Source organism: Parasteatoda tepidariorum, chromosome 1 (genome assembly GCF_982258835.1).
Source record: "Parasteatoda tepidariorum strain Cologne lab strain chromosome 1, Ptep-v5.0, whole genome shotgun sequence".
Taxonomy (NCBI): Eukaryota; Metazoa; Arthropoda; class Arachnida; order Araneae; family Theridiidae; genus Parasteatoda; species Parasteatoda tepidariorum.
The window spans coordinates 123,637,114-123,648,331 of record NC_141755.1 but is presented as its reverse complement, the minus strand read 5'-3'; the positions used below and the strand labels follow the sequence as shown (position 1 = coordinate 123,648,331).

Sequence of the window (11,218 nt, the reverse complement as noted above, 5' to 3'; positions counted from 1 at the left end):
TGTATTTTTTTTCTGACAGTCTAATTACTAGTAGAAACCTTTTTTTCTTAATATAATAAACAGTCTAATAGTTACTAAAAACAGTGTTAGATTATCGGAATTGTAGTTAAGTCCAAAAAAGAGTAGTTTGAAAAATTTATTTTGTAAATTAAAGAAATTTCATACCTAAGCAGGGTTCCCATGGTATTTGAAAGTCCTTGAATTTTGTTGAAAAAAATCTGGGCCCTGAAAAGTCCTTGCATTTTGCACTTGAAAAGTACTTGATTTTGTAGGAATTAAAATAATACCAATCTTTCTTACAAAAAAGTGGTAAAATGTGGTAAATTCAATGGAGGATTATTGAAAAGGGGTTAAAGAAGTTGCAAAACTTTTTTGTCCTAGATTTTTCACACCAGATTATTGTTGATCTCTATGATATTTTGAAAGTTGAAATTTCTAAAAACAATTTAGGTTTTGTAGTCAATAGTTTTTGAATGATATAGGGTGAATCGATTTAGAAACGTGTTTAATGTGTTAACTTCATTATTACGGCAGGTTAATATTGTTATCCTATTTGTTCTTTTAATTTATGAACGAAGGATAATTTTTTATCATTTATGATCAAATTTTTACGTTTAGTTTTTACTGCTAATAAATAAAATTTAATTCGACAGGTTTCATTAATTATGAATAAACATTGTGATTTATATAAAATGTTCTACAAACTGCGATTTTAATGAAAGTGATTAATGAATCACATATTGTGTATTACTTTAAAGTGATTTGCAAATTACTCATCAGGATTCATGTTTTATAAATCACACATCATGATTCACATTAAAGTGATTTATCAATCACACATCATGATTTCAATTAAAGTTATATCTGAATCTAATGTGATACATAAGGAATTAATTTATGAATCATGCCTCAAAGTTCTCATTCTAGTAGTTTACAAATCACGCATTGCAATTCACAAAAGAGAGATTTAAGAATTACCACTCACAATTCTCATCAAAGTGATTTTAGAATCACACATAGATGTTCTATATTAAGAACCTTTCGAATTGCAGTTTGCTTCATTAATGATCACAATTCACATTAAAACTATTAACTGATCACGCAACAGAATTCACATTAAAGTGATTTATGTATCACACATTGTGATTTACGTCTTGTTATTTCGTACCTTTTGTATCATTTGCTATTCATTTACAATTTACAAATCTCACATTGTGATACATGATTCACGCAATCTTTGGGACTTACTTCACCTTTCTTATAATTTTGATTTAAATATAGTATATCTTACATATAGTATATTCATATAAATGCGATTTAAAAATTAAATATATAATCACATTTTATAGATATATTTTAAAGAAAATAAAGGTCGGTAAGTCCTAGTTAGTTATCTGTAAAATATTGTTCTACAATAGATTTTTATTATGTTTAGCATACATTATCGATATTCTGAAGTAACAAAATAGATAATTTGTTATTAAAATTGAAACATGAAAATTGTTAAATGGATACATTTTGAAATTTGATCTAAGATAGTAAAAAAAAAGGCATTTATATTTCAATAACCGTGCAATTACACAAACTTTATCAATTATTTACTAAGGTTGTTTAATGTAATATGCATTATTCATTCATTCAGTTTCTATAATTCTAATTCACTTCATTAAATCTTTCATGAAAAGCTTCACTGATGCTAGTTTTTAAATGTTGGCTTTATCTCAATTGGAATTTTTCAAAATGATTTGAAACAGCAATGTAACTATCAACCATTTGTATTATCAGCTGATAAATTTAATAAATAATTTTTTTTTGGTTGTTAAATAAGCATTTTGCTTTAAATATATAAAATTTCTGCTTCTACGTAATTGTGAAATCTGGTTGACATGTACTTTAGAACATAACTGTAATACCGAATAGATTCTTGAAAAGTTCTTGAATTTTTTTTTTAAAAATTGAGTGGATACCTTGCTATGTTCCCTTATGTTTAAATAATTACAAATAAGTGCAAATTTGTCATACTTGCCAAGGGACACATTATCTACATTTATTTATCCCTGTACTATATATGTCTATCTCACCATCTCAAGTGTTTTCTGATAATTATTTTGTTTCAGAAATATGCTCATCATCTGAAAGTAGAATCGAATGAAGATAGTTTTTAAAAATGATTCATAATTATGATTCTTTTTTTTACTGACCTTTTTATTTATTTTTATTTAAAATTTACTTTTTGTATTTAAAAACTTGTTTTATTTTCTTTTTTTGAGCAAAAGATTTTTTTTTAATTTTCATCATTAGTAGTTATTTTGTTTCCCTGTGCAATTGCTTGACAAATAGCATTAAAAACAGTTCAAAACCCAAAATAATTTTTATTTTATCTTACAGAATATAAAGATATGTGTCATTTACAAATCTGGTAAATACTTCATATTCTCCATGTAAACTTAACTGAACCAGCTGTTGTTATAAATCTTAAAAGAAAATAAAAATTATTATAGTTGTTTTCCAATAATATTATTCAATTTTTCTAATGTGTAATATTAACACATTAGCAGTTTTTACTTAAATGAACTTTTTTTTAAAGATAGAAAAAGAGAGATTTTTAAATTGTAAAAATTTGCAATTTTTAACTATATAACATTTAAAATTTTTGTCAGTCCACTACCTACTTTCTGTTAAAGGTTATTTATATATATATATATATATTTTAATCTTTTAATGAGATACTCTCAGCTAAATTACCTTTCTTTAAATGATATTATTATTTGTCATAACCAATAAATAGTTGCTTACTTTTTACTGATTTAAAGCAACATATTTTTTTATATTTCAATTTTTATATATTTCAGTTTATTTTTGATACCTTATAAATCTTTAATATCCTTTTATAACTTACTTATATGTTTAAGTATATTTTGCATGACAAAACTTTTTTTTTCTATTTTTGTATTAAATAAACTGACGATTGATTATATTGCTATGATTCTTTTATAATTTTTCATATCAACATTAGTCAATATACTTGAACACTTTTGTCCAAGAAAAGCCCCGCATAGTTTTTCACAGTATATTATTTAGAGAACATTTTTCCTGTAAAGAAAAACTATCATATCCTATTGACTTGATTGAAATTATCATTTAAGTGATAATGATAATTACAAGAAATTAAACACTTACAAAAAATTAGAAATACCAATTTTTTAATCAAACATTTATTATTTTGAATGCCTATAATTTTTTTATTCTCTATTTTTTCAGTTCATAATTCGAGAACCCATATTGAGAAAACTTATTTAAAAAAACGCTAGTGAAACAGATTTTGGAAGATTCAAAAGGTCCATCTAGTCCCCAACTTCTTTTGAAACCAAGTATGGAAAATATGTGTTCCTTTCGAATGGTAACTATATATGGTGATAAATTTTATTATTATCCTTTTTTTAAGCTACTTGTAAACAACCTTTGACTTATTGAGTACTTGCAATGCCTAAAGGTTTTTTTTAAATCTATTTTACTCTCTCTTAAACTCTTTTCTTCTTTATTACTCAATATAAAAGATGTATATTGAGGAGAAATGTCAATAAAAATTGACTCAGAAGCAAAATACTCTCCCTGTATAGATTATATAAACTGCGAACAAAGAATTGTAAGTTATTAATTTGTAACATAAGACCAAAAGAGTATATTGCTTAACTGTCAACTCTATTGGATTTAACATAATTACTAACATAGTACTAACATAACTTACGTTAATTTAAACTATATACCCTAATTTGGTTCTTGATCATTTTTACTACTGGCTAAATTAATCTAGATGGTAATATAATAAATATCAGGCTGTTCCAAAATTGTTTCTCTCTTTCTTCTTGCAAAGAATAATGAAATGAATTTTAAGATAATCTTATCATTTGTGTGTATGTGAACTTCAGACGGCAGATAGAAATACTGTTGTTATTCACTATGTATAACAAAATAACATTAAATCAAATGAATAAGGATATAAAAAAATACTTATTTAACCATATAGCCTAGTGAGTAATGACAGATTTACTTATCTGAAAGTAAACAAATAATTTTTTAAATATATAAAAGTTTACTTCTTGCCTGTTACTCTTGATTAAACTGCCAGACTCTACACAAAATTGAAAGTAAGAGCGTACAATAATTTTTGATTGACCAGCCATAAAAACTTTAAAATACAATGTTGATGTTAATACGAAGCTGTTATTCTAAGAGGGAAGCTTGTTTTTAAATTCCATTTGAAAGTAAGATGAAGGTATTACTAATAAATAGTTTTTTTTTCACGCAGCAGCAGGTCTAAGAGATATTAAAATAAAAAAATAGAAAGAATTTAATGTGAATATGTTATGACAGACTTAATTACAAAATAGTTGTACCAAATTTATATCTTTTAAAGTTATAATAGTAACTATATATAATAGTATAATATAATAATATCTAATATATATATATATATAATATATAATAGTATCATATAATAGTAAAGTATAAAATTAAAAGTTATAATATATAAAGTTATAATATATAAAGTTATAATATATTTAAAGATTAATAATATCTTATATCTTTGAAATCCCTTTTTTAAAATTATGAGTAAACAGAATAAGTGTTCATGTTCATTTAATGTGAAATCATAACTGTAAAGTATTGCAATTTTTTCTATTTTGATTACTATAAAAATTCCTAAAATTCCCTATGTGTAAAATATTTAGTTCATTATGCAACAATTATCATGACGTTTGTATCATTTTGTAAAATCTACTGGATTTTTTTCTATCCATGTTGGAATCTATGTCTTAATGTTGACTTTTAAATTTGTGTCCCATTCATTTTGTCCAAAAACAGCCTTTCACTAAAAGAAAGTGGGAAAAACTTTCATTAAAAAAAATGAAAAACTGGATGAAATGAATAAAGAAAATAACTATTTTCAATTTATTTATTTTAGTTTTCTGCAGAATTTTAAAATACATGAATCATTTAGATTTAGTTGCATACTAAACAACATTCAATTACAAAAATAAGAATGGTATTTAATTTGTAATTGTGAATAACTTTTGTTATTTGCAGTAGTATGCAATCTTCAGTATGTGATTTCTTAATTGAAAAGCATTAAAAAAATTGATTATGATACTTTAGCAGTTTATGGCATAAACTGTTGAAATATTATAATAACTGCCTTTTTAGAAAATATAAAAATTTATATTTCATTTCTAACTTTTAAGTAAAATATTAAAACTCTACAATCATTTTAATTTCTTTAGAAATGCATTAAATTTTTTTTTATTCCTAAGTGTTGCTTTTTTATTATATTGATGTATTAAACAGCTTGGAAATTAATACTATTATTTAAACTTCATTGCAATTAAAAACTGTTTTTTCCACTTCGGTTGAAAGAAGCATAATTTATTTCTTACTGAATCTAGAAACTTGAAACGTTTCTTCTTTATTTATATGTTAATTTTAAATTATTTTAATCTCTATTAAGTTATATTTATTTAAAACTAGTATGAAATTTAAATTCTTCTATTATTCATTATATTTTGTTTAAAAAAATTGCATTAAAAAAATAAATGTTTAAATTTTTTTTCTTTTAGGTCTGGTAAAATTCCAAACAGCATTTATAAAAAATACAAGATGTCTTGCCATGACAAACAACAAAATCTTATTGCAAGTAACATTTAAATTGTTTTCTAATTGCACATTTTATCTGTATAGGTTTTATTTTTTGGTTGTTTTATCATAGCAGTTGTTAATTAATGTATTTATTTCCTAACGCTTCATACTACAAACATGTAAAAGTTATATTAAAAACTTCATGTGAGTTTTATGGAGCAGCTAAGGTTTTATTTTGCAATGAGGGATAGCAAAATTCAATCTCAGAAACAAACTTTTCAAATTAAGTTTGATGTTAAAATTAAACCTAGAATGATCTTTTCTTATATAGAGGCTTTTCAATTATTGTGCTATGAGAGTTGATTTTTAGTCTATCAAATACAAATGCTTCATAGTGGCTATATTCTGTTTTGTAACATTTTTGTCTAAAGTACAAATACCACAAAACGGAATTGTTTATATTTAATTTCATTAATAACACTTGAGAAAAATTTTCTTATTTTCCATTGCATGAAATTTTTGAAGGATTCTTCGATACTTTTGTATCGAATACAGCTTTTCTATAGACAACCTTTTTAGTCTATTTTTTGTCGAAATGTGCAAATTTAAAAATGTTGTTTAAAACATGAGATACGTTATACATGGTGTGTAGCGTTTTTAAAAAGTCCTTAAATGTGCTTACTTTCGATTTTCGTTTTTTAAAAGTGCTTTTTTCAATGGGTGTTTTTAAAAAGTGCTTAATTTTCCCTTTTCGAAAATGAGATTTTTTTTTATTTACCATCTCGATTTCCACCACGTATGCAAAAGCGTGGTTTCCACATTGTTCTATTCAATGTTTTCACAATTCAATCTAACATAATGCATTTCGGCGTACCCTCAGTCCGTAGCGTATGAAGGCGACAATCATTTTACATGTTTGCTGAAATACTTGCGGGTCAGCATTTGCGTATACTGAGCTGGGTTCTGTGAGATTCTTGCACTCTTATGTACAACTCTGCTGCAATTGGCAAAAGATTCCCAAGTGCAGGCTTCATTTTCCACCCTCTGAAATCGAACCGAAAAATCTCTCCATCTTTTTATTGTGGTTTATATAATCAAGAAAAGAGTTTTTTTTTTTATCAGAAACTTAGTTATTTTATCATGATCATGTAAAGTCTCTTTAAACTATTTTACATTTTGTTAATGTATATAGTGCTTAAAAAGTACTTAAAATGTGCTTATTTTTTGTTGAAAAATTTGTCTATGCACCCTGTTATATATTTCATGCAACAGAAAAAAAATTTCTTATTTTCTGTTGCATGAAACTTTTGAATGATTCTTTCATACTTTTGTATTGCTATATCAGGGTGGCTACCCACCTGGAATTATCAGGGAATTTTTTTTATACTGGTGAAAACCTGAAAAAATCAGGGAAATTTGGGTAAAAGCCTAGAAAAATCAGGGAATTTTAAAGAAAAGCAGGAATTTTTTTTTTTTCAATTTAAATTAATTTTACCATCAGTTATACCCCCTTTTTTTGGATGGACATTTATTGCCAAACAGTTGGAATATCATCAACTTAGCAATACTTTACTTGTATCAAAATTTGCTCCATTATAACCCTGTTGAACTAGAATACCACATGAAACTCCCATGGCTGCTAAATGAGTGAATAAACCTTTGACCTCTTTGGAGAATATAGGACTGTACAGTTTAGAATGGGCAATGATTGTAGGGAAAGAGGTTAGGATATTTGCTTCTGATAATAAAAGTAGAATTTTTTTTCCCTTCTAGTCTGTGGTCTGAATCCATTTGATGTTCTAGTTTGTTCCTATTTGTTGCTTTTGGGATATTTCTTTTTTGAAAAAATGTTTTAGTATTTTTAACCTAATAAAATTCTCCGGAAATAACTTGGTTATAACCTAATAACAAAAGATTTTATATAGCACTAGCTTTTTTACTCTCATTCAATGAAATCAGTGGATTATTTCTCGGCAAAGCCAATCAATTGCACGTTTTCTTGCAATCACTAACAGCAATGTTTGACAATAAATCGTTTCAATTGTTGCATAAATTCTAATTTTCTCAATTTCATTTTAGACTCTTATTACATATTTTAATTATAAAAAGGTTCTTTTAAGTACCAGCTACAGTAGAGAACCATTTATCCGGGAAATGAGAAAATGGGGAAGAATTTTGCTTGGTTTTCCTGCTATTTTGAAGTACAGTAGAGAACCATTTTTCTGGTATCCAGTAAACCGGGAAACCAGGAAGAATTTTTCTTGGTTTTCCTGCTATTTTGTAGTATAACGATTATTAAAGATAGCAGAAATTTGACTCATCCTCGAAGTTAGTAGAGGGAAAGGGGGGAATTTTTCTCCTTGTTTGCCCAGAGAAACTTCAATTCTTCCCCTGACCGTGAAGATCATTAGATCGAGATGGGGCAGGGAAGGAACAAATGTTTTATTTTCTCCTGTGTGTCAGTTGTTTTTCTGATAAGCGGCCGTCAATCAAACGAGTGGCATGCTGTTTTGGTTTTTTCTTTGGTTTATGAGGGGGTGGGGAATATGCATTGCACATGCAAAATATGTTAACGATAAATATGTTAAGGAACTTGAAACTTCTGGTTAGGAGTACTGACACGTGAGATTTATTTTAAATTCACTTTACTTACTCAGTTATCCTTTATTTATTGTGTTGAATTGTTTTATTATTTCAGATAATGCATTATTGATTACGAGCAAAACGTTTTATAATCACCAGTTATATTCATCTATTTGACATCGATTAGCAAAACAATGTTTTTTTTTTAATAAATTCTGATTTTTTAGAAATGCTGTATCATTAGCAAGTTTGTTTCTTAATGTGGAATCACATCTGCTTTCGATAAAAATAGTCTTTTTGTAAAAAATAAAATAAAAGAGTGTTCATTAATTTAAGCATATAATTATTTGTTAATAAAAGCAGACGATTATTTTATGAAGCAGATAGCAGTTTTCCTTTTTTTAATTTTGATTCTGGTTTCCTGATTCTACTACATTTGAGTTTTTTAATTCCGTTGATCTTATAATATCCTGCCTTGTTCCAGGTTTTAATATTTATGTTAGTGCCTTTTTTAAATGTTGTTTCCATTCGATAATTTTCAAGTGTTGTTTTTCATTTAGATTAATAAGTTTTCTTTTCATCGTTTCCTCCCCATATAATTAAGTATGAAATATATTGCTTCTTTTAATTATTGGTTTTGTTTTATATTAGTTCATTTGGGGATTTTAATTATTATCAAAAAATAAATATGTGAATTTTGTATTTTTTAAACTTGTTTTTCTTGTCTGAACTTGCAAATGTTTTTATCCTTTTAAATGTTATTTTTCTACCATTTTTTTTTTTTTTTTTAATTTAGGAGATCTTTTCGTTTTTTTCTTGTTTCACTTTTTTCTTGTAATTTGGGTTTGATAAAACATCGATTAACGGCACTTTTGGCTGATCCAGAAAACCGGGAAATTCAGTCATCGGGGATAATGATGGTACCGAGCATCCCGGTTAATTAGTTCTCTACTGCATGTGGTAAATATTTGATTTTTGATTCAAAATACGAAATGTGTAGTAATTAAAATGTTGAACGTATGTAAATGTTGTTTGCAATCTAGAGAAATTTCTGAAGCTATTTCTCCTTTTACCTTAAAAACCTGGCAAAGACTGAGAAATGTATAAGAAATATGTTAAGCGATGTATTAATATAAAATCTCAAAGGATTTTATTCATGTGCGGGCAAATAAATGAGCCAACCATTTAAGGTCCAAATATAAAAAGTGTTAATCGAAGGAAAGAGTTCTGTCGCATGATATTGCTTAATACAGCAACAGACATGTGATCTATATTTTTTTTCCTTTACTTTTTTGTTGCTTAAATTATCTGAACTTAATATAATTCTAATTAGTTATGTGACATATCCATAAGAAATTTCTGTAATCGGATAAAATAATAAAGAATTATTAAAAAAAAACTCATATTGATGTAATTTTCATGTTCAATGAGAATATATATTTTTCTTAACTATAGAAAAATTGTTAGCCAAAACACTATTTCTTTCGCTGAATTTACAATTTATCGCATTCAGCAAATATTTTGCTTGGGCTCTACGTCTGTATTTCTTGGAAAGAATGAGAATGATACTTTGTTAGGGACAGGTTTCTAGTTGTAAAAACAATAAACTAATTTAAACTAAAAAACTATGTGGTTAGATCAGAATTCTTTAAATATTTTTATTTCAAATTAGAAAGCGAAATGAATAAGATTTAAAGAATTTTACCATCTTTTTTTATAGAGTGTGCAAGAAGAAATTTGACAATTCTGCATTTGCAACATTCATTTTTGTATTCTGACTATCTCTTATAATAATGCTAATTCCAAACAAACTACATTATCTATACATTGATTTAACTTTAGATACTGATTTAATTAAAATATGATCAATGAATTTTATAAAGAGCACTGTTTAGATAAAATAAAGTACAAAATAGCTTTATATTGAAATATAAATATAGTGTCTCTCAAAAAAGTTCATACACTAATGACTTTCAATGAAATAGGGCTCTGTCTGTTAATTAAAATGAATATTTTAGAATGGATATATATATATATTTATATATATTTATATATATTTATATATATATATATATATATATATATATATATATATATATATATATATATATATATTATATATATATATATATATATATATATATATATATATATATATATATATATATATATATATATATATATCGATAAAAATATACTCTATTCTTGGCAAAACTGCGTGGAATATTTTAAAAACAAAGCAAAAGTTTATTTTTAAGAAAGTCGTCATACACTTTTAAAAAAACTCTGCCTATTGGTAAATATTCTAATTTTTAGTATAATTAGAATATTTACCAATTAAATTTACCAGTAGCAATTTTAATATAAAACAAAGTTACAATAACCAAATTTTTGGCTCATAATTGTAAATTATATTTTAAAATATTTAAATAAACAGGTTTATTCATTATGCCATCAATAAATGACTAATTACCTTATCCTTATGATCTGCACCAACATACAAAGACACCATCATCATGTTTAACTGTTCCAACTGTTTTGGATAAAGTTCCTCTCTGCTTTATAATGCACATCAAAACCCAATGTATTAAGTTTGTTTCCATTCCGATTAAACATTATTACTACGTTAGGAATCTATTTATCATTGAATTTGCAAAGTAAAGCCTCATCGAAAATGAAATTTAAGCAGAATATTTTTATTAAATTTTGCAGAAATTTTTACAACTTTCAAATCTGAATTTATGAATTTTTTCGCAAATTTTATAATTTTAATCTCAGGTCACGCTGATATGAAGTACCTCTTTCAAGCATTTTACCTCATGTTGCACAATGGAATGGGACAAAATAGACTAATTTAGCAATATTCATTACTGATTTACCTCTTATGATGACAAATAATCATCTTTCAAAGGTTGTCAGTTATATAATTATGACTACGAGCCACCTATAAATGATAGAAGAAAATATTATGGAATTAGCCAGCAAAAATTAAAATATAATT

At 25.7% G+C, this 11,218-nt stretch overlaps 1 long non-coding RNA gene across 2 annotated transcripts; it reads left to right on the top strand.

Annotated features, from left to right (window-relative positions):
- The first annotated feature begins 1,388 nt into the window (after window positions 1–1,388).
- On the top strand, window positions 1,389–10,241 carry LOC147816871 (uncharacterized). Of its 2 annotated transcripts, XR_015429313.1 has the most exons (4): window positions 1,389–2,419; window positions 3,262–3,400; window positions 5,616–5,692; window positions 9,014–10,241. It is a non-coding gene; the product is annotated as an uncharacterized LOC147816871 (long non-coding RNA). The 2 variants fall into 2 exon arrangements; XR_015429312.1 differs by lacking the exon at window positions 1,389–2,419 and having other exon boundaries at window positions 2,766–3,400.
- Window positions 10,242–11,218: the final 977 nt, after the last annotated feature.